Below are 24,229 nucleotides of genomic sequence, written 5' to 3' on the forward strand. Positions count from 1 at the left end.
GACAAGATAATGATGAATACCCTTGTGATTAATGTAAATAAAATGTCCTTTCAAGATACCTTCATTTTTTTAATATTTTTACTAGGTATTTTCCTCATTTACATTTCCAATGCTATCCCAAAGTACCCCATACCCTGTCCCCCCCACTCCCCTACCCACCCACTCCCACTTTTTGGCCCTGGCATTACACTGTATTGGGGCATATAAAGTTTGCAAGTCCAATGGGCCTCTCTTTACAGTGATGGCCGACTAGGCCTTCTTTTGATACATGTGCAGTTAGAATCAAGAGCTCCAGGGTACTGGTTAGTTCATAATGTTGTTCCACCTATAGGGTTGCAGATCCCTTTAGCTCCTTTGATAATTTCTCTAGCTCCTCCATTAGGGGCCCTGTGATCCATCCAATAGCTGTCTGTGAGGATCCACTTCTGTGTTTGCTAGACCCAACATAGTCTCACAAGAGACAGCTATATCTGGGTCCTTTCAGCAAAATCTTGCTAGTGTATGCAATGGTGTCAGAGTTTGGAAGCTGATTATGGGATGGATCCCCGGATATGGCAGTCTCTACATGGTCCATCCTTTCTTCACAGCTTCAAACTTTGTCTCTGTAACTCCTTCCATGGGTGTTTTGTTCCCAATTCTAAGAAGGGGCAAAGTGTCCACACTTTGCTCTTCAATCTTCTGGAGTTTCATGCTTTTAGCAAATTGTATCTTATATCTTGGGTATCCTAAGATTCTGGGCTAATATCCACTTATCAGTGAGTACATATTATGTGAGTTCTTTTGTGATTGGGTTATCTCACTCAGGATGATGCCCTCCAGGTACATCCATTTGCCTAGGAATTTCATTAATTCATTGTTTTTAATAGCTGAGTAGTACTCCATTGTGTAAATGTACCACATGATCTGTATCCATTCTTCTGTTGAGGGGCATCTGGGTTCTTTCCAGCTTCTAGCTATTATAAATAAGGCTGCTATGAACATAGTGGAGCATGTGTCTTTTTACCACTTGGAACATCTTCTGGATATATGTCCAGGAGAGGTATTGTGGGATCCTCTGGTAGTGCTATGTCCAATTTTCTGAGGAACCCCATAAATTGATGTCCAGAGTGGTTGTACAAGCTTGCAATCCCACCAACAATGGAGGAGTGTTCCTCTTTCTCCACATCCTCGCCAGCATCTGCTGTCACCTGAATTTTTGATCTTAGCCATTCTGACTGGTGTGAGGTGGAATCTCAGGGTTGTTTTGAGTTGCATTTCCCTGATGATTAAGGATGTTGAACATATTTTCAGGTGCTTCTCTGCCATTCGGTATTCCTCAGTTGAGAATTCTTTGTTCAGATCTGAGCCCCATTTTTTAATGGTGTTATTTGATTTTTTGGAGTCTACCTTCTTGAGTTCTTTATATATATTGGATTATAGTCCCTTATCTGATTTAGGATAGGTAAAGATCCTTTCCCAATCTGTTGGTGGTCTTTTTGTCTTACAGACAGTGTCTTTTGCCTTGCAGAAGCTTTGCAACTTCATGAGGTCCCATTTATCAATTCTCGATCTTACAGCACAAGCCAATCCTGTTCTATTCAGGAATTTTTCACCTGTACCCATATCTTCGAGGCTTTTCCCTACTTTATACTCTATAAGTTTCAGTGTCTCTTGTTTTATGCAGAATTCCTTAATCCACTTAGATTTGACCTTAGTACAAGGAGATAGGAATGGATGAATTTGCATTCTTCTACATGATAACCACCAGTTGTGCCAGCACCATTTGTTGAAAATGCTGTCTTTTTTCCACTGGATGGTTTTAGCTCCCTTGTCAAAGATCAAGTGACCATAAGTGTGTGGGTTCATCTCTGGATCTTCAATTCTGTTCCATTGGTCTACTTGTACCATGCAAATTTTAATCACAATTTCTCTGTAGGATAGCTTTAGGTCAAGCATGGTGATTCCACCAGAGGTTCTTTTATCCTTGAGAAGAGTTTTTGCTGTCCTAGGTTTTTTGTTATTCCAGATGAATTTCCAGATTGCCCTTTCTAATTCGTTGAAGAATTGAGTTGGAATTTTGATGGGGATTGCATTGAATCTATAGATTGCTTTTGGCAAGATAGTCATTTTTACTATATTGATCCTGCCAATGCATGAGCATGGGAGATCTTTCCATCTTCTGAGATCTTCCTTAATTTCTTTCTTCAGAGACTTGAAGTTCTTATCATACAGATCTTTCACTTTCTTAGAGTCACAGCAAGGTATTTTATATTATTTGTGACTATTGAGAAGGGTGTTGTTTCCCTAATTTCTTTCTCAGCCTGTTTATCCTTTGTGTAGAGAAAGGCCATTGACTTGTTTGAGTTAATTTTATATCCAGCTACATCATTGAAGCTGTTTATCAGGTTTAGGAGCTCTCTAGTGGAATTTTTAGGGTCACTTATATATGCTATCATATCATCTGCAAAATGTGATATTTTGACTTCTTCCTTTCCAATTTGTATCCCCTTGATCTCCTTTTGTTTTCTAATTGTTCTGGCTAGGACTTCAAGTACAATGGTGAATAGGTAGGGAGAGAGTGGACAGCCTTGTTTAGTCCCTGATTTTAGTGGGATTGCTTCCAGCTACTCACCATATACTTTGATGTTGCCTACTGATTTGCTGTATATTGCTTTTATCATGTTTAGGTATGGGCCTTGAATTCCTGATCGTTCCAAGACTTTTATCATGAATGGGTGTTGGATTTTGTCAAATGCTTTCTCAGCATCTAACGAGATGATCATGTGGTTTTTGTCTTTGAGTTTGTTTATATACTGGATTACGTTGATGGATTTCCATATATGGAACCATCCTTGCATCCCTGAGATGAAACCTTCTTGGTCAGTATGGATGATTGTTTTGATGTGTTCTTGGATTCAGTTAGCGAGAACTTTGTTGAGGATTTTTGCATCGATATTCATGAGGGAAATTGGTCTGAAGTTCTCTATCTTTGTTGGGTCTTTTTGTGGTTTAGGTATCAGAGTCATTGTGGCTTCATAGAATGAGTTGGGTAGAGTACCTTCTGTTTCTATTTTGTGGAATAGTTTGTGAAGATCTGGGATTAGATCTTCTTTGAAGGTCTGATAGAACTCTGCACTACACCCATCTTGTCCTGGGCTCTTTTTGGTTGGGAGACTATTAATGACTGCTTCTATTTCTTTAGGGGATATGGGACTGTTTAGATCATTAACCTGATCTTGATTAAACTTTGGTACCTTGTATCTGTCTAGAAACTTGTCCATTTCATCCAGGTTCTCCAGTTTTGTTGAGTATAGCCTTTTGTAGAAGGATCTGATGGTGGTTTGGATTTCTTCAGGATCTGTTTTTATGTCTCCCTTTTCATTTCTGTTTTTGTTAATTAGGATGCTTTCCCTGTGCCCTCTAGTGAGTCTGGCTAAGGGTTTATCTATCTTGTTGATTTTCTCAAATAACCAGCTCCTTGATTGGTTGATTCTTTGAATAATTCTTCTTGTCTCCACTTGGTTGATTTCACCACTGAGTTTGATTATTTCCTGCCATCTACTCCTCTTGGGTGAATTTGCTTCCTTTTGTTCTACAGCTTTTAGGTGTATTGTCAAGCTGCTAATGTGTGCTCTCTCTAGTTAGGGTCATAAGTGGGTGGCTGGCCTAGACTATTGTTAGTTCAAAAACATCATAAGCAACTTATTCATACCCTGTTTCACAGTATCAAATATAAGAATAAAGATGTACCTATGGGCTGGAGTGTATGTCTAGTGCATAGATGGGCCTGGCTTGTATTCCTAGTTCTGACACACACACACACACACACACACACACACACACACACACACACACACACACACATAGTAGAAGCCAGGTTGTCAACTGGAGCACTCAAAAGGTTGCTCTCTGTCATTTTAATCCTCTTCTTTCACAGCCAAAGTTCCCTTTCTAATAGGTCATCCAAACTCTGCAGGTTTTTGTAAATGCCGGATTTCTCCAACTTTAGAGTGACTTCCATTTGAGTCTCAAGTTCTCCTGACAAGAAACTAAATGTCATCTTCAGTCATCAACATTCAGTGCTCCCAACTGAATGTTTTACAGGCATCAGGGAAACAGAATATATTCCCATTCAGAAACATTGGTCTTCATGTCTGCAAGTTCATTTTCTCTTCTTAAATTGGGATAAACTCAAGCAGAGGTACACATGGCATGTGTTCTAGTAAGCTCCCATTGCTGCCTATTTACAACTTATGCGATAAACTCAAGTCTTGTGGCTTTCGTCAAGTGGTCAATGACTATTTACTTAAAGATTTAAATTATCAGTTTCTCTCCACTTCCCACTTCCCATCATCTCTATTTTTGTGGAGATTTGGACTGTGAAACGTGTTTAAGCACCAAATCTCAGGTATTTTCTGAGGCTCTAAATTTTATTTTTCTTCTGGGTTATCAGGACTGAGGTAAAGATGAACATAGGAGTAACCATTCACACCTTAGTGCTATTAGTGACATGCTCATGGGACTGAATAGAGGGCTCCATCCTGAACAGCACTGGTTCCTCATCCACAGGGCCTACTTTTGATTTCTAACACCTAAAACACAGTTCAAAACTGTCTATAGGGGAATCACTCTTTTGGTCTACTTTGACACCAGGAATGCACTTGGTGTACACAGTGGACAACTTACCCACCTAAGTTGACATATACACTAAGAAAATCCTTTTTACAATAGGGAAACAAATATGCATGTGCCTTTTCACCATTTGCATAACTGGTGCTCTAGGAGGCCTGAAGAATGCCTAAGATGTCCTAGAACTGAGAATACAGGCAGTTCTGCACCATCTGATGTGGGTGCTAGGAACCAAACTTGGGTATGCCATCGGAGCATTACAACTAAATCTACAGTTCTTATACATGTGCTTATAATGCAAAGGATGAAGATATTCCATTACTATTCTGTCCTCTATCATTTGAAGATGACGAACTCCCTGCTAGACCTTTGTTGAAGGATTCAATAGTTTTATAAGCCTCTGTAAATGGACTTTCCATGCTGCTTATTATTACTGTTAGACAGTTCTCTTATGTGACTAAAGATAACAAAAGGTTCCTTTTGAGCCAGTCAGAGTCCATTCAAATTAGAAAAATTATCATAAATTAAGATATACTATTCATTTATTTAATCCTTTTGAGACATAGCCAGGGCTGTCTCTCAAGTGTTGGGACTACAGAAACACACCCCTAAAGCCAGCTGAGATGTATATTTAAAATGATCTATCTTTTGAACAGGAGAATGAAAAGATGAAATAAAATTCACAAAGAAACCTTCATTGTTTTGATGAACAGCAATACTTCTTGAAATTTTACAATAATCATTTAAACTGGCAAATCTACTCTTGTATTCTCACTAATTGGGTTATTACTTTGCTTTGCTAATCTTATCCATTTAAAAATATTTGAACTGTATTTGTGGGTATACACCTGTGCCATGGTATGCACATGTCAGGTAAATGTAAATTTATTGGTTTCTATTATCTAATTCTCCTTTGTGAGTTCTACAAATGAATCCCAGGGAGTGATTTGGTTTAAGTGATCTCACTGACCCATTTTTGGGTTTAAAAATTACTTTTTGTATGTGGTAGTGTGTGAGTGTGCATATGGTACAGGCCAAGTGTTATAATCTGAAAAGTCTGTACAAGTGATATGGGTCTCCCAGACTTAAACTAAGGTCATCAGGCTTAGAAACAACCAACTTTACCCACTGTGACAATTCTCAGCCATTCACGTGTGATTCTGAGCAGTTGTTATGAACAAGTGTTTACTCTTAACAATAAACAAACACATTCCGTTCAAAAGATAGCATTTTTATTTGAAAATAGGATTTATTATTCAAATTGTCTTGTTTTCTCCATTCTTAGATGACAATGTTTACATTCTGAAAAGACAATATTTTACTGAAGTAATGTTTCAACTAAAATTATTCGAGCATTAATGAGCTAGATAGCTCACTGGGAACTCTCTTTCTTGTCCAAAGATAGCAACCTTTTACTGATCATCATATAATATCCAAATGAACCCCACAAACCTCTCTTCCAGTCTGCAGATATGTGTCACAGCACTAAAAAGCCATAACATTACACACACACACACACACACACACACACACACCAGAATTATTTTTCCTTAAATAAACCTCATTGCTGTTATATATCTGGCATATCTGGCATTTCTAGATAATTCCCTTAAGAGGCAGGGCTTCAAAATGAAAGTCAATCATGGGTAGAAGGGTATAGCCATCCATGTGTTTTGCTTTAGAGAGTTTTGTGAAGATCACCAGATAACTCAGTTCTTGCAAACCAAATCAGTCTTTTATTTGCATATTAACTCAATAGTTCACCCCAGATTCCCTTTTGATTATCCCACAAATCACCATTTTCTGACCTTAGCCTCTTGATTCTTAGAAAAAGCAGCAAGTGCATTTTTTAACATAGCAATTAAATTCACAGATCTGCATAACTTTGAAAACAAAGACAATTAACTATCTGCATGAGATCCCACCCTGAAATTACCATCTCCACCACACCTATGCCTAACCTCTGTTCCAGGCTTACCTTAAACTCAGGAATCTCCTTTCTTTTGTATCTTTCTGAAAAGCTCACTTATTATTGCAGCTGGCTTTGTTAATTTAGGTCTATGAAGGCCCCCATATAATTCACATTGCATCTGTATATTTTTCATAGTTATGAAATTATATATTTTTGAATTCATGTTTTCAAATTTCTTTCCCATATCCTTAAGGGTTGTCCTGAAGGTTACAGCATTTAGCATTTTTGCTGAGGAAAATATACACACCCTTGACTCTGGGAGTCATGCAGTTTCTAATTATCATGGAGTCAATAACCTTCGCAGGAGGAACATTACCCAATAACCTTGGGAGGGAAAATATTTCCAAAAGGAGAAACATAAAGTAAATTATGTACATCATTAAACAAACAAGACCTAGGTCCATAGCAATTGTCAACACTTGCTAGCTCTGCTCCAAGGGTGGGAACCATGTTATGCTGTCCCTTCCATGGCCATGCAGAAGTGGACAAGAATCAGAGATCTCTTCCATTATACTTGAATGAACATGGTAAATGATTTACTTTCTTCAATGCTAAGATGAAAAGTTTTAAAACATATTTGTGTTTTTTCTTGATATTGAATACAACTATGATGCCTAAAGCCTGTATCAAATTGTTTAAACGAATAGGGGTTTTCTCTTGTATGAGTTCTTTCCTATGTCCTGACATCATGAAGACATAGGGTCTTTAAAATATTTACAAGGTGCCGGGTAGTGGTGGTGCATGTCTTTAATCCCAGCACTTGGGTAGCAGAGGCAGGCAGATTTCTGTGTTCGAGGCCAGCCTGGTCTATAGAGTGAGCTCCAGGACAGCCAGGGCTATACAGAGAAACCCTGTCTCAAAAAAACAAAAAAACAAAAAAACAATACTAAAACAAACAAACAAAAATACTAAACCGAACAAACAAAACAAAACAAAACAAAAAAATTACAAGGCTAGAGATGTGGCTGAGTTGTTATGATAATCCATCCCCTTGACCAAGGTCAGGTTTCTAACAGCTTCCTTTAATAGCCTCCTTTGTAGGAAGCTACAAAGAGATCAAAGGATTTAACATTCCTGGAGACCAGCATTAATGCATACATACACAGGAGACACACTGACATCACATGATGTTCTTCTTTTGTAAGGATTCATTCCAGTAACTCAGGTGTTCAGGCTCCTGAAAGCTTACCTACTGAGTGTTTCTTCGTCACATATTGGTTCACATAAGAGACAGAAAGCAAGAAAGCTTCAAGTCAGAAAAATCAGTCCTCCATTGGTAGTTTCCTTTGGAGAAATTTAAGAAATACTGCCCTGCTGAAGGAAATATGCCACTGAGGATGGGCTTGGGAGTTTACATCCACACATCATTTCTAGTTCCCACTCCTTGCTTCATGCTTCAGCTTGCTGATATGAGCTCTGAACTTCCTGTTTTAGCTGCCATGTGATACTTGTTGCATTGCCATTGTAACCCTGATCCCATATCCCTCTGGAAACATAAGACAAATACAAATGCTTCATAACTTGATTTTGATGTTTTATTTTACAGCAAAAGATAAGGCACTAAAAAACACCGAGATGAAAATTTTCATAAAATTGAAGAGAATTGTGACATATAAAAGGGTTAAAAATAAAGAAATAAATAAAAGGGTTACCTTATTCATTAAATTTACAGGGCTTTTGTCCATATAAGCTTGCAAGTAGAAACAAAATGAGGAGGAACATCATAATGCTTGAATAGATTGTAGACACTTGTCAGATGCTGATCCCAGAATCATTTTGTGTAAGTGAAAATAACTGTTGACTAAAGATCTTACCAAATCCATTGTATTGATAGATGACATTTAGTATAAGTTCTCTCAGGTTTTCAAAGACTATTGTGATATACACAGTCTTTAACAAACTGGTTATACAATAAAGTTTTTTTTTTCACTCCTGTATAAAGTTACCATGAAGTGCAAACCTTTACCACACTGACTACATTCATGGTGTTTCTCTGCAGTATGGCTTTTTCTCATAATTTCAATGACTACTGCTGCATGCAAAGGCTTTTCCACATTGCTTGTGTGTAGACATACATCTTCAGTATGTGTTTTTTCATGTATTAATAGATATGTGTGTTGTGAAAAGGCTTTATCACATTGACTAAATTTGTAAGGTTTGTAAACAGTATGCATTCTTTTATGTATTTGGAGACCACGAAGAAAAGCAAAGTCTTTAACACACTGGTTACATGCGTAGGGTTTCTCTCCAGTGTGCATTTTTGGGGAGAGGGCGAGGTAACACACTTTTTCACAGCAGTCACATACAGTGTGACTATCCTCAGAAGCAGGAATGGCAAACCAGACAATCAATTACAGAAGGAGGCTGGGTCTTCTCCTGATGTTTTTCATGTCTTTGAACTTGGCAGGCATTCAAGTGCATTTTCCAGAATAGGCCAATGAAGACAAGTCTATTTTGGTGCTTAATGCTTCAGTCAGCTCCCTGGCCGGCAGCTTATGCAGACACACTGTCATGGGTGTACACCCAATTCTTCCAAGTTCAGTCATAGTGCTTGGGGCCACTGAAGGGAGAAGACAACCAAATTTACTTCTTTGGGCTCTGCTTGTTGACTGTGTAGTTCCCTAGATCTCCGCTCAGCTTAATGGTGAGCATGCCACTCTCAAAGGAGACATCATAGTCCTCTAGGGTATAAGGCTTGTCTGCAAGGTCTTCAAAGATCTGTCAGGGCATTCAGCATCTCTTCCTCAAGTCTTTGATGAGCTCTCTCTTCTAGAGTGCTTCTGTTGTCCAACATCCTTGAGTTCCTCAAATGTACCATGCAGACTCTCTACTTTTTGTTGTTCAATATCTGACTCAGGTAGTTGAGGTTCAAATGGACTTTGTGGATAGGGCAGACTGCATTGGCTGTGACCACACGCTGGATTAGCTCCCTTCTGCTTAAGCCAGGTGGACCCAGTACACAATCATGGCAAAAAGCATGCTGCACACGCATGTTGCTCCTGCTGGGTGGCAGCTCTGTGTGTATTCTTTTCTGGATTAGATGACTGTGTTGTGAAAAGGCTTTACCACACTGGTTATATTCATAGGGTTTCTCACAACTGTGTGTTCTTTTATGTATTAGTAGGTAACTATGTGGTGAAGAAGGTTTATGATATTGATTACATTTATAGGGTTTTTCTCCAATATATAACCTTTTATGTCATTGAAGATGATTATAATATGCAAACATTAGGAAGAATCAAAAGAAACTTGTCCTAGATATTTTATCAGCCTCCATTTCATCATAGGGTCAACCTAAACTTATCTCTCCAGGCTCTAGGGGAGATGGGGACTTCCAAATACCAGACCAGATAAAAATACTTCCCTTTTTTTAATCTTTTGTTCCCTAAACATGACTCTTCCTAATCACAGCTTATGTTATTTGTATTTTGCTCCTCAAAACATAACTGTTCCTCATACAAAAGAACTAATGGATATTATTGGTTAGACTATAAAACCTACATTCTGCATCAGTTGGCATAGATAAGCTACATAAGGACAGACCCTATCCCTAAATCCTGATTGATAACAAATGTATGTATATATAACTTGGCACAGATTTTTTTTCAAGGTAAAAGGGTTTTGCTTTTTGTTTTTGTTTTTTTTTTTTTAATATTCTGGCTCAGGGATAGGAGTGTTTATGGCACACTTCAGCTCCTGAGTTTGAGCTGCGCCCTGATCAGTCAGTAGTAACTTAATTGAAATAAGTTCTTGTCATTTGCATTGACTTGGTGCTCGAGTAGTGTTGAATCTCAGTGGACCATAACACAAAGGCCTTAGCACATTGCTCATATTCATAGAATTTCTCTCTAGTTTGAATTCTTTCATGATGATAAGTATACAATTGTGTAAAAGTTCACCATATTAAATACATTCATAGTTTCTTCTAGTATGAATTCATTCATGCCTCCAAAGATGATAATGACATGCAAAGATTTTGCCACACTAGTTATAAAGTTTCTCCCTGGTATGTATGGGTTTTTTTGGTTTTTGTATTTTATGTTCTAGATGACTCTGACTTAGAAACACTTTACTACATTAACATTCATGGAGTTTCTCTCCAGTTTGTGTTCTTTTATATAGGAGGAAGCAATTCTGATGTACAAAGGCTTGATTGCACTGATTACATTCATACAGTTTTTCTCCGGTATGTGCTCTTTTATGTATTTGGAGATCACTATGATATACAAAGGCTTTACCAATGAAAGAGGAAAATTACTGACCACCAGAACTCTCACCCCAGAGTACATTCTGAACTCTCACACCAGAGTCAGACCCCCTCTCAAATGAAAACTGTTCCGGGGACATTTCTGAGATAAGGGTTTCCTGGAACGAACCCAGTCCTACCCCTCCCAACTAAGGACTGTGCCAGGGACATTTTTGAGATAAGGGTGTGAGTAAAAACCTCAGTTCCAATGAATCAAGTACATGACCAAAGTGTGGGACGCGGTTGCAAAAGCACTTTGGAAAAAACCCTTGACTGAATCTCTTAGTGACGTAAACCTGTATTTTCCCTGCCCTGCTCCCCCCTTACCTCCTTCCTATAAAAGCCTGTGAAAATTTGGGCTAGGGGTCGAATCTCCTCTGCACCTGCTGCATGAGTTTCGACCCCAGATATCTGGTATATGTGCTTTTATGTACTTTCTTGTCGTTGCTGTATTAAATCTTACTCTCTATACATCTTAAGTTCGGTCTCAGTGTCTTCTTGGGTGCGCGGCTGACCCGAGGCTTGAGTAAGTGCCTCCCTTTGGGAGTTTTGGAGTCTTTCATTTGGTGCGTTGGCCGGGAATCAGCGCGACTACCCAGACGTCCTGGACCCACTCAGAAGTAAGATTTACTATTCTGCTGTTCTGTTTTGGTCTGGTGTCTGTGTTTTGTTTGTCTCTGAGAGGCCAGATAGGCTGTTCTGTATCTGGTGCGATCGCAGTTTCGGTTTTGCAGACGCTCAGTGTGCAATGTGCACAGTGAGACCGCGCTCCGGGTAGGAGCGTAGGGTGTGGAGAGGACAGACGTGTCCAGGTGTCCACCGTCTGTGCGCCCTGGGAGATGTCCCAGGAGGACAAGGGGAGGACTAAGGACGCTTAGTGGACCCCTCTGTGCGAGATTGTGGGTTCGAGTCCCACCTCGTGCTTCAGGTTGCGAGATCGTGGGTTCGAGTCCCACCTCGTGCCTCTGTGCGAGATCGTGGGTTCGAGTCCCACCTTGTGCTTCAGGTTGCGAGATCGTGGGTTCGAGTCCCACCTCGTGCCTCTGTGCGAGATCGTGGGTTCGAGTCCCACCTCGTGCTTCAGGTTGCGAGATCGTGGGTTCGAGTCCCACCTCGTGCCTCGGGTTGCGAGATCGTGGGTTCGAGTCCCACCTCGTGCTTTGGTTTTTTCTTTTTATCTCAGTCTCGTGTCTGCTTTTGTCGTGTCTGCTTTTGTCGTGTCTGCTATTATTCTAGAAATGGGACAATCTGCCTCCTCTCCCCTGTCTCTAACCCTGGAGCATTGGGGAGAGGTGAGAGACAGGGCTCACAACCAGTCAGTGGAAGTTAAAAAGGGGCCTTGGCAGACCTTCTGCACCTCCGAGTGGCCGACATTTGGAGTAGGCTGGCCACCAGAGGGTGCTTTTGACTTGTCACTAATCGCCGCCGTCAGGCAGATTGTTTTTCAGGAAGAAGGAGGTCACCCTGATCAGATCCCCTACATCGTGACTTGGCAGAGTCTTGTTCAGTTCCCACCTCCATGGGTCAAGCCTTGGATTCCAAGTTCTTCGAAACTGACAGTTGCAGTTGTCCAGTCTGATGCAGCCGAAAAATCCAGTCCCTCAGCACCCCCCAAGATTTATCCAGAGATTGACGACCTCCTCTGGATGGACTCCCAACCTCCCCCTTACCCCCCACCCCAGCAGCCGCCTGCGGCTGCCCCGCCGCAGGGACCAATAGGGAGAGGGGCACAGGGACCGGCGGGGGGAACTAGGAGCCGCAGGGGCCGAAGCCCTGGGGAAGAAGGGGGGCCGGATTCAACAGTTGCCTTGCCACTTAGAGCACATGTGGGGGGGCCAGCGCCAGGACCTAATGACCTCGTTCCTTTACAGTACTGGCCTTTTTCCTCTTCTGACTTATACAATTGGAAAACTAACCACCCTCCTTTCTCAGAAAACCCCTCTGGGCTTATTGGGCTCCTTGAGTCCCTTATGTTCTCCCATCAACCCACTTGGGATGATTGTCAGCAACTTTTGCAGGTCCTCTTCACCACGGAGGAGAGAGAAAGAATTCTGCTGGAAGCCAGGAAGAATGTCCTGGGACAAGATGGGACCCCCACTAATCTCCCCAATCTCATAGATGAATCCTTCCCCTTGACTCGTCCTAATTGGGACTACAACACTGCGGAAGGTAGGGAGCGTCTCACGGTCTACCGCCGGACTCTAGTGGCGGGGCTCAAAGGGGCCGCAAGGCGACCTACTAATTTGGCCAAGGTAAGAGAGGTCCTTCAGGGTCCAGTGGAGCCGCCCTCTGTTTTCTTAGAGCGACTAATGGAGGCTTACAGGAGATATACACCGTTTGATCCCTCTTCAGAGGGTCAAAAAGCAGCTGTGGCTATGGCTTTCATTGGTCAGTCTGCCCCTGATATTAAGAAAAGGCTGCAGAGACTAGAGGGGCTCCAAGATTATACTTTGCAGGATTTAGTAAAGGAAGCTGAAAAAGTATATCATAAGAGAGAGACAGAAGAAGAAAAGCAAGAGAGAGAAAAGAAAGAGATGGAAGAGAGAGAGAATCGGCGTGATCGCCGCCAAGAGAGAAATTTAACCAGAATTTTGGCCACAGTAGTAGGTGCAAAAGAGGCAGAAAGAGGACAGTCAGGGTACCTGGGCAACAAGGCAAGAAGACTTCCACGGGAACAGAAACTCCAATTTGAAAGAGACCAGTGTGCATGTTGTAAAGAGAAAGGACATTGGGCCAGAGATTGCCCCAAAAGGAAGCCAAAAGAACCCAAGGTGTTGACTATGAAAGAAGACTAGGGAAGTCGGGGCTCAGATCCCCTCCCTGAGCCTAGGGTAACACTTTCTGTGGAGGGGACTCCTGTTAATTTTTTAATAGACACAGGAGCAGAACACTCAGTTTTGACTAAACCGTTGGGACAATTAGGAAGTAAAAAGACTATGGTAACAGGAGCTACTGGCAGTAAACTTTACCCCTGGACTACTAAGAGAGTTTTGGAAGTAGGAAAAAATCAAGTAACTCACTCTTTTCTTGTAATTCCTGAATGCCCTGCGCCCCTTCTGGGACGAGACTTGTTGACTAAACTTAAAGCACAAGTCCAGTTCACCTCAAAGGGACCAGAAGTCACCTGGGGAGAGACCCCTATAGCATGCCTGGTTTTAAATTTAGAAGAAGAGTATCGCCTCCATGAGCAGGGTTCTAAACAGTTACCAGACCCTGAATGGCTGTCCGCTTTTTCTGAAGTATGGGCTGAGCAGGCAGGAATGGGATTAGCTAAACAAGTGCCTCCGGTCGTGGTAGAGTTAAAAGCCAATGCCTCCCCCGTCTCGATCAAGCAGTACCCTATGAGTAAGGAAGCTAAAGAAGGCATTCGGCCGCATATTCAGAGACTGATAGAGCAAGGAATTTTGGTGCCTTGCCAATCTCCTTGGAACACTCCTCTCCTGCCAGTACGGAAGCCTGGGACTAATGATTATCGACCAGTGCAAGATTTAAGAGAGGTTAACAAGAGAGTGCAGGACATTCACCCTACTGTTCCAAATCCTTACAACTTATTAAGTTCCCTCCCACCAGAGCGGACTTGGTACACTGTTCTGGACTTAAAAGATGCCTTTTTCTGCCTCCGATTACACCCTAATAGCCAGCCACTGTTCGCTTTTGAGTGGAGGGACCCAGAAGGAGGGCTCTGTGCTGCCCTGAAAGAAGAGTGTTGTTTTTATGTTGACCATTCAGGAGTAATCAAAGATTCTATGGCCAAACTTAGAGAACGCCTAGATATACGTAAAAGAGAAAGAGAAAGCCAACAAGGATGGTTCGAAAGCTGGTTTAATAAGTCCCCCTGGCTCACCACACTCCTTTCCACCATAGCAGGACCTTTAATTACACTTATGCTTTTGCTCACTTTTGGCCCCTGCATTCTTAATAAGTTAGTGGCTTTTGTTAGAGAGAGAATAAATGCAGTACAGGTTATGGTATTAAGGCAACAACATCGGGTCCTCCAGGAGGCCAAGACCCAGCTCTAAGATTAGAGCTATTCACAAAAAAAGGAGTGGGGAATGAAAGAGGAAAATTACTGACCACCAGAACTCTCACCCCAGAGTACATTCTGAACTCTCACACCAGAGTCAGACCCCCTCTCAAATGAAAACTGTTCCGGGGACATTTCTGAGATAAGGGTTTCCTGGAACGAACCCAGTCCTACCCCTCCCAACTAAGGACTGTGCCAGGGACATTTTTGAGATAAGGGTGTGAGTAAAAACCTCAGTTCCAATGAATCAAGTACATGACCAAAGTGTGGGACGCGGTTGCAAAAGCACTTTGGAAAAAACCCTTGACTGAATCTCTTAGTGACGTAAACCTGTATTTTCCCTGCCCTGCTCCCCCCTTACCTCCTTCCTATAAAAGCCTGTGAAAATTTGGGCTAGGGGTCGAATCTCCTCTGCACCTGCTGCATGAGTTTCGACCCCAGATATCTGGTATATGTGCTTTTATGTACTTTCTTGTCGTTGCTGTATTAAATCTTACTCTCTATACATCTTAAGTTCGGTCTCAGTGTCTTCTTGGGTGCGCGGCTGACCCGAGGCTTGAGTAAGTGCCTCCCTTTGGGAGTTTTGGAGTCTTTCACCACAATGGTTGCATTTGCAGGGTTTCTCTCCGGTATGTGTTTTTTTATGGTCTAGGAGAAGACTCTGACTTACAAAGTCTTTACTACATTGATTACATTTATAGGGTTTCTCTCCACTATGTGTTCTGTTATAAATGCGGAGACCACCGAGATATGGAAATGTTTTACCACATTGGTTCTGTTCATAGGGTTTCTCTCACTATGTGTTCTTTTATGTATTTGGAGACTATTATGATATGCAAAAGCTTTACTACATTAATTACATTCAGAGTGTTTCCCTCCAGTGTGCTTTCTTTCATGAATTTGGAGATTACTTTTATATGCAAAGGCTTTACCACACTGGTTACAATCATAGGGTTTCTCTCCAGTATGAATTTTTTTATGCCTTTGAAAATGACTGCTACATGCAAAGGCTTTACTACATTGCTTACATTCATAGGGTTTCTCTCCAGTGTGTGTTCTTTTATGTATTTGGAGACCACTGTAATATGTAAAAGTTTTACCACATTGGTTACATTCATAGGGTTTCTCTCCAGTGTGTGTCCTTTTATGTATTTGGAGACCACTGTGATATGTAAAAGTTTTACCACATTGGTTACATTCATAGGGTTTTTCTCCAGTTTGTGTTCTTTGATGTATTTGGAGACTATTTTGACGTGTAAAGACTTTACCACATTGGCTACATTCATAAGGTTTCTCACCAGTATGTATTCTTTCATGTCTTTGAAGAGAACTGTGATGTGCAAAGGCTTTACCACATTGTTTACATTCATAGGGTTTCTCTCCACTGTGTATCCTTTTATGTATTTGTAGAGCACTGGGATATGGAAAGCCTTTATTACAATGGTTACATTCTTAGTGTTTCTCTCCAGTATGGCTTCTTTTATATATTTGGAGACTAGGATGACATGAAAAGGCTTTATCACATTGGTTAGATGCATAAGGTTTCTCTCCACTGGGAGTTCTTTCATGCCTGCAAAGACAATTGGCACATGAAAAAGGTTTACCACATTAATTACACTGATGGCACTGATGGGTCTTTCTCTCTGTATGAATTAATTTCACAATTTGGTCTAATGGTAAAGAGGAATAATTTTGTTTACATTCATGGGATTCCCCTATGCTATGGGCTGTTTTGATTTTATTATATGGCTCATATTTATGGCATCCTTTATCTGGATGAAAATTTTCACCTATTGGAAAGAATTATGAAAGCTCAGAGCTTTATCACACAGAGGACATTAATAAATTTCCCTTTAGTATGGAAAACAATACATTTATATATTGCATTTACAATGTGAACCAGGACAAAACAAGAAGGATTTCCACTTCCCTGGTACTGTAGGGATTTTCTACAGTGTGAGTTTGTGGAGGAACCCTATGAAATTGGAAAACCAAATAATTTAATTATAAACATGTTTCAAATTAAGAAACTCTATTCAATGTGGGGACTATTACATATTCTCTAATTGTATTAAGAGAGAGGGGAGTACATTGCTTCTTTCAATATCCCTATACTCACAAGGCTTATATTAATTGTTACATATGATCTGCCTATTCTATTAAAAGAAGAACAAATGAAAGTATATCATATTGCATTTTACAAAGGTTGACATTGTCTTCTTCATAGACATGAAGTACAAGGACTAACATTTCTCCAAAACAACATTCTTGACTCTCATAAACTATCCCCTTCTCACTTAAAGTTAGCAATATTACTACAAGTATATAAGTATCATCAGCTTTACTATGGACTATTTACCTGTTAGAAGGCTTTTCACTTATACATCAACTATTCATTATATATACACTTTGCAATATCGAAGTGGTATGGCATTAAACAGATACCATTTCTACAGCATAATCTAATGGGGCTATGATACAAATGCTGGTATCAATTAAGGCATTGATTATATCCTTTAGTTCTTCCTTACAACAATGCATTGCAAACACAAATCAGATACTTGAGATTGAGATACATGGTTTTGTGAGAATTTAATAATCATTGATACACTTAAAGCAGTGCTTAATTACACTGCCATTGTTCTTTAAAACTTCAAAGGAACATTAAAATTGATTCAAAGGCATATTCAAACCAACTTGCACATGAAAATTACCTTCCATGTCTTTTAGAACTTTGAAAATAGTCTTCAATATTGTCATCTTCCCAATTGTAGCCTAAAATATAGTAGCAGAACATTCATAACAAATTATTGGAAATTAGGCAAAATTTAAGTTAGTATCTCCAGTGAACCTTAGAACCATACCTGATTCATTTACTTCATTCTTCCTCACTCTCACTTAAAATCACCGAACAGCATCAATAACAAAGAAACAATTGTCCTTTTATTTTGAAAAGTGAAAGGAAATCCACTGTCTTACCTATAGCAGTGAGATTCCTGTAGGTCTCCTGCATCACATCTCTGTAGAGACTCTTCTGTGAAGGATCCAGTAAACTCCATTCTTCCAGAGTGAAGTTGACACACACATCATCATAGGTCACTGCATTCTAAATTATTCCATACAGGTGTACAACACAAAGTATGATGTCAATATCAGTTTAAATGTATGCCTCACTGACTATTTATATAATTCTAGTCCTTCCCCACTGATTTTTTTGACACATAAGTACTAATGTAATCACAAAATTATTTCAGAAGGAAACTGAATAAAAAGATTCACTCCTGTCATTTTGTGCCATTTGAATAGCATATAGCCTTGCAAGAGAAATGCCAAGTAAAAGAGAGAGAGAGAGAGAGAGAGAGAGAGAGAGAGAGAGAGAGAGAGAGAGAGAAGTAAACAGTACTAAACATACACCAGAGAAATGGTATGAACAATTACTAACTAGAAAATAATAATGGGGAAGGTAGGTATATTGGCATATGACTTTGATCTCACAATTCTGGCGGTAGAGGCAGATCTTATCTCATTGAGTTGTATACTAGCCTGGTTGATGCAATAAGTCCCAGGACAGCCAGAGGAATATAGTAAGATACTAATTCTTGTGCCAAAATCAATCAAATGAACTAGAAAGATAGAAAAAAGTTAGAAGTTTTTCCTGAAGTTCCTACAAAGAAGTATACATTCACTCCAGTTTACTCTTCATCTTCTAAAACTTGAAGTGACCCATTTTATATTATGACATTAATAATATCTTACTAAAAGGAAATTCATGTTTAAGCAATTAATTACAAATGCACAGATGAAAATATTACCAATGTAAATGTTAAACCCAAATAAGCAACATAGAGCAGGAGAGATGGCTCAGCAAAGAGGTCTTACTGATTTGCTAATAATTGAGTTCAACTGCCAAGTGGGCCCACAACTATCCATTATCACAACTTCAGGGGTTCTGTAGTCATCTTCTGTGACAATTTTGAGGGCCAATCAGGCATGCATGAGGTGATATTCATAAATATAGGAAAAAATTGTTATTCATTAAAATATTTCTTAATAAACACAATAGACAAGAAGAACAGAGCACACTAAAGTCCAATGAGTTAGAAGGCTCAAGTAGTATTTATGACATGAGTATATTCCAGCCTGAGAAAAGAATATGCTTGCTTTCAAATTTCAAAATTCAAGATGTAGATGAAGGTCAGCACAGCAACACATGTTTGACATGCAAAATCATACACTGCAGGCCCATGAACCAGTAATATAAAGAAAAAGAAGCCAGGCATGTTGGCCAACAGGTGAAGGTCCTGCCTTGGTTTTGAGAGTGATTCTGTGAAAAGGTTGTTTGGGAGCCCCAAATAAAAAATAAACTGAAGCCAAAACATGGATGCAAACTGATAGTTTTCAGCTAGGGACAGCTTTTTGAAGATCATCAGACAGTTCAGCTCTTGCAAAACAAAGCCTTGACTTTTATTTACATTTCAATTCAATTGTCCACTCCAAGTTCTTCTTTGATCATTCAATGAATGAGCATCCCTTGACCACAGCCCCCTGATTTTAGAAAAAGACAGTAAGTACATTCTTTTTTCTTTTTGTTCTTAACATTGCAAACAAATTCAGAGATCTGCCAATCTTTCTAAGTTCAGGAAATAAGTCTAGTTGGATGGATCACGTCCTGAAATTACCACTCCCTAAATCTCTTTCTCTCTTTTCTTACTTTCTGACAAGCTGGTTCATAGTGAAGCTGCCTTTGTTCTTCTACATCTGTGAAATCCTTATACAATTCATATTGCATCCTTTTATTTTACATGGTTGAGAAATTACATATTTTTGAACTCATGATTTCAGAGTTCTTTCCCCTAACCTTAAAGGCTGTCCTGAATTCACAATAATTAACATTTTTGGTGAGGATCATAGACACACTCTCAACTCCTGGATATATATATATATGTCATGTAATATAGATATATTATATAGATGTATAATATATAATACATAGATAGATAGATAGATAGATAGATAGATAGATAGATAGATAGATAGATAGATAGATAGAAAGATAGATAGACAGATAGACAGACAGATAGATATTACAAATACCTTATGAATAGCAACTGTTAAACTCTTGGGAGTCCCAAGTTCTGCTGCCTCTACTACAGGGGTGGAAACCATGTCACACTGTCCCTTGAAGGCCATGCTGGACTTGACACTCACATTTGATCCCAGCATTCTGGAGACAGAGTGAGGAGAATCTCTAAGCTAGCCTTCTCATCTATAAACCTACTTAGAGGACAAGCATAGCTTCACAGAGAAACTTCATCTTCAAAAACAACAAAACTACAATGGCTCAGTGGTTAAGAGCACCGACTACTCTTCCAGAAGTCCTGAGTTCAATTCCCAGCAACCACATGGTGGCTCAAAATCATCTGTAATGGGATCCAATGCCCTTTTCTAGTGTCTTAAGACAGCTACAGTGTACTCATATAAATAAAAATAAATAAATAAAAATTTAAACATAAGGATAACAAAACAGCTTAGCACTGAATAGCAATTGCTTCAACTGTATCTTAGTTAATTTAGGGATAGAGTCTATCATGTCATGAAGGGATGACGGCATGAGAATAAGTTGACTGATCAGTTTCAATCACAACACAGTAGACAAATAGGAAATGGGTTGAGTCTACAGATACCCAAGTCCCATTCCCAATAAGAAATGTAAAAAGCTCCTAAAAGTTTGCATGAGGTCCCTAATGAAAGACACAAAGGAGAGACAAGAGTTCAAAGACATCATTGTATGTAGAAGGTTCTTGATTCAATCAACTACATTCTACCTCTGGTCACTATAGGCTCATGGTCATCCCAGTGAAAATGCATTTAGTTTAACTTCAATGATCCTAAGAGTCTGCAACAGCCCGTACGTACATTGTCCAATTGCCCAAAGTCTCTCCTGACATTCACATTAATCTCTCCACTGCCATAACGTGTAAAATCAGAAACCAAGCTTTATCTTTTCAGTATACAATGGCACAGAATACCCTTTCCCATTTCAATAGAGAGGAATGTGTACATAGTAAGGGAAGATTCGACCAAGCGATGAAACCCAGCAGGGCAAACACCAAATCCTGTAGCTCTGTCTCAGACATGGGGCTTCAGTTTCAGTTTCAAAGGGTTTAGATGGCCCTATCCCTACAACCTCTCATACTTCTAGTTTGGATAAATCTACTTCCTACATCCATCTCTCCATGGCAGATTTCTCATAGCTTATGTATCTCTACATATTGTGTTCTCAAAATGCAACTCAGGCTTCATACTCATACCTTCATACAAGAAACTCACAGTTTTTGTTTTTCTTTAAACTGACTCTGACAAACATAGATGGCTGGAAAAATGCTGAACAAAAACCACAGAGAAAAAATATATATAACTTTGAATTTTACATTTTTCTTGTTTCCAGAACCAGTACAACATGGATGATCCTGCAAAGTTCAGCTTCCAAATTGGGTTGGACTATACCATGCGAGGACCAGAATTGAAGTAGGTTTCATATGAAGTTCCAATTTGGGACTAGGATTCACTTTGCTTATTCATTCTACTAATTTAAAGGTTAGCCAGAGGGAGTATTACTCTTAGGACATTTTTGAGGCCATTTCAAACTGCCATCTGAAACTACCCAGTGCTGTTTTTCTCAACATTCATAGACATTGTATGTGTTTCTGCCCTTGTTGCTTTTTTTCACTGTAGTCCTGAATGAGTCACTAATAGCCACCACTAAACAGATTTAATATTGCATCTAAGAAATCAGTCCACGATTTTTCAATTGTGTCTTAGGCAGTTTCTCAGGGTGTAGGCATAATAAGAAACATTTTGTCACAAAATATCTAGAAATTTTCCATAAAGTCTATTTTCACTGACATCCTACAACCTCAACTTCCTATGTCTGCATCACTTTCAAGACTCCCATCTTACAGGTCCTAAAAGAACAGCTCAGTGTAAAGCTCTCTATGATGTTTGCCATCTCAATTCTTGATACTTTCAACATTCTTTCAAAAAAGAACACTTCCAGGTTCTGTCAGGTCAGCAAAAATCAACTTTTTGTGTTCCTTTTGTTGTTGTTGTTGTTGTTCTAACTTGCTGCTCTGCTGTTGTGATTAAATCTTTTAACCAAAAGGATCTCAGGTTGTGAATGGGTTTTCAGGATGGTTCTGTCAGGTAACAGTCTGTAGGCTCCCCCAGCCTGAAGCAGGCTGATCCTGACTTTGACCTTGCTGCCACTAAAAGAAAATTACCTACTGTGGAGCCTTCAGATCTAGATGGCTCCTTTGTTCTGTCACCTGCCACTGCCCTCTCCAAGACACTGCTACCTGCTGAGATGCCCCTGAGATATTCCAGAGGAACCTTCTATCCTGCAGGTAGCCTACAGGCTGGCTCCAGACACTAAGAATGGACTGGTGGGGGCCTTCCCCCTTATAAGCACACTGTCTTAGTAAACTGGCGGGCCTTGAACAGAATCGTGTCTTGGTCTCCATTAATCTCTCACCATCTAAGTCTTTTTCAGCCCCAGCCTGCCTCCCAGGTATACCCGGTTCAAGTAGGCAGCAGGCCAGTATACAACAACAGTCCATCATTTGAGGAGCTTAGGAGAGAAACTCAAGGTAGAAAATGAAGTCAAAAACAATGGACAAACATTGTTTTCTGGCTTGCATTCTTGTTTGGTCACTGTCTCATGCTCAGGTAGCTCTCTTAAACTTGTCCAGGTCTACTTGCTTAGGAATATTGCCATCCTCAGTAAAAGAGATTTCCTACATCAATCATCAATCAACACAATCTCAAACATAACAACCAGCCATTCTGAAGGCAACACGCCCTCAACTGAGGCTCCCTCAGATGACTGTAATCTCAGAAATATTAAGAACTGAAGCTAATTAGCACAGAGACAATAATATAACAAACGTTTTAAAAACCCAGAACGTTCTGGCTTTTAGTGTCTCTTTTGAGAAGGCAGATGCAATTCTGATAGGTCTGTATTTATATGTTTCTAGTCCTTTTTTTCTTTGCAGATTTTTTTGTTTTTCTGGTTTTTGTTTTTTGTTTTTGTTTTTTCAAGACAGGGTTTCTCTGTAGCCCTGGCTGTCCTGGAACTCACTCTGTAGACCAGGCTGGCCTCGAACTCAGAAATCCGCCTGCCTCTGCCTCCCGAGTGCTGGGATTAAAGGCATGCACCACCATGCCCGGAGAGAAGACTTTTAGTATATGGCCTAGAGACTGTTTTTGAAGTATTTTGGTGAAGAATGCGGCTGCTTTTTCCAAAGTCTGAAGAGTCTACCTGAGGCTAAAGTGAAGAGATTTAGATCAATTGCATTAACAAAGACAAGTCTCATAAAAGCCTGCTATAAATTCTGTTGTGTGGTTACTAGAATTTCCTCTAAAGTTAATAAATTAATGTTGATTAAGAAGACACCCACAAGCCAAGAAGAGGAAGAAGAGGAGGAAGAGGAGGAGGAAGGGGAGGAAGAGGAGGAAGAGGAGGAAGGGGAGGTAGAGGAGGAAGCAGAGGAAGGAGAAGAAGAAGAAGAAGAAGAAGAAGAAGAAGAAGAAGAAGAAGAAGAAGAAGAAGAAGAAGAAGAAGAAGAAGAAGAAGAAGAAGAAGAAGAAGATTTTGATCCAGAGATTGCCAGTATTATACTTCATGCTGCGGCTGAGCTTGGTAATATGTAAGAATCACCCAGGTGGTACTAGTTTTAAAGGCATGAAGGAGTCATGGAGAGCCTCTGAGGCTTGACACTGTGACGGGCCAAGGAAGTCCATTGGTAAAGGTGTAGCCTCTGTTGCAGTTGACTATCCATGACTCAATGGGTCATGCAAAGAACTTGAGGCTTGCCACCACGAAGGGTGTCCTATAAGATGCTATTGGTAAAGCCTAGTTGCAGCATTAGACCCCAGCTTATTAGAGATGCCAGTACCATGGGATGATCACCAAGAACATCAAGAGTAGTGGAGAGGAGTCAACCAGACTCTGGACTGCTACAGAGGGCAGAGCTGGAGAAGTGATCCAAGCCCTTTGGGTGAACCCAGAAGTTCATGTGTGGATCAGACATTGGGAAAATAAGGTGTATGTAATGTTGAAGTTGCCTTTGTACAACCCAACATGTTAGAGATGTCAAAAACATGAATACCAGAGGAGGAAAGCTGCTAACAAGGAGTAGATCCAGCCCAAGAGAATGAAGTTTGTTGCTGCTAAATGCCAGATCTGCCAACAGCAGTCAACAAGCAATGAAAGGAGCTGGAGATCTGAAGAGCATGCTTTGACATCAGACATTGAGACAGGGAGTTTGCCCAGCTGTTTTTCTGCCATGCTTTGGTCCAGTACTCCTTTACCATGGCATTT

At 40.1% G+C, this 24,229-nt stretch overlaps 1 pseudogene; it reads right to left on the bottom strand.

Annotated features, from left to right (window-relative positions):
* Positions 1 to 3,860: 3,860 nt before the first annotated feature.
* On the bottom strand, positions 3,861 to 20,040 carry LOC110312240 (uncharacterized; annotated as a pseudogene).
* Positions 20,041 to 24,229: the final 4,189 nt, after the last annotated feature.

This window comes from Mus caroli, unplaced genomic scaffold, assembly GCF_978045245.1.
Source record: "Mus caroli unplaced genomic scaffold, Mus_caroli_1 scaffold_18, whole genome shotgun sequence".
Taxonomy (NCBI): domain Eukaryota; kingdom Metazoa; phylum Chordata; class Mammalia; order Rodentia; family Muridae; genus Mus; species Mus caroli.